The 526-nt window shown below is 40.7% G+C and overlaps 1 protein-coding gene across 1 annotated transcript in view; it reads right to left on the bottom strand.

The window, feature by feature from the left end:
• Nucleotides 1-526, bottom strand: part of LOC119594784 (RING finger protein 44-like) — a gene marked incomplete at its 5' end in the record, with an annotated part of 10,988 nt that overhangs the window by 2,091 nt on the left and 8,371 nt on the right.

A 526-nucleotide genomic window follows, 5' to 3' on the forward strand; every position in this document is an offset into this window, starting at 1 on the left:
TAGTAGAACAAATTCACTGCAAGCTTGACCAGGCTGCCACAAACTTGAATTACGGAGATGTCACAAGCACAAGGATTACGGTCCAGTCTCTCTCTCTCGCTCTACGGTTAACCTGGCACAACAGTCGGCTAACACTCTCCCTTGGTATCTGCTTTTGGTTCCGATTTTGAAGTGCACTTGCATCAAACCAGCAACAAGCAAAAGGGAATTTGAGTTCAGTGATAATATGATAATCCTGTGACAGAGAGCAAGAGCTGATTATATACATAAACAAAAACCAAAAGCAATTACCAGGTTGGGTTAGTGGAAAGAGATATTATCATGTAACCTTTGTTAGGGGGTAGACTTTTGACACTACTTATGAGCATTCCTCTACAATCCCGGATGTGTGAAGACTGTACAGCGTTAATTGTCCCCAGAAAAAAACTGCAGTATTACGAGGAAAGTATACAGTGCAATTAATAATCAACTATGGCAGCCCGGATGAAATTTTGGTGAGTACCACAATGAGCAATAATATAAAAAC

The sequence above is a fragment of the Penaeus monodon genome, chromosome 34, assembly GCF_015228065.2.
Source record: "Penaeus monodon isolate SGIC_2016 chromosome 34, NSTDA_Pmon_1, whole genome shotgun sequence".
Lineage (NCBI taxonomy): Eukaryota > Metazoa > Arthropoda > Malacostraca > Decapoda > Penaeidae > Penaeus > Penaeus monodon.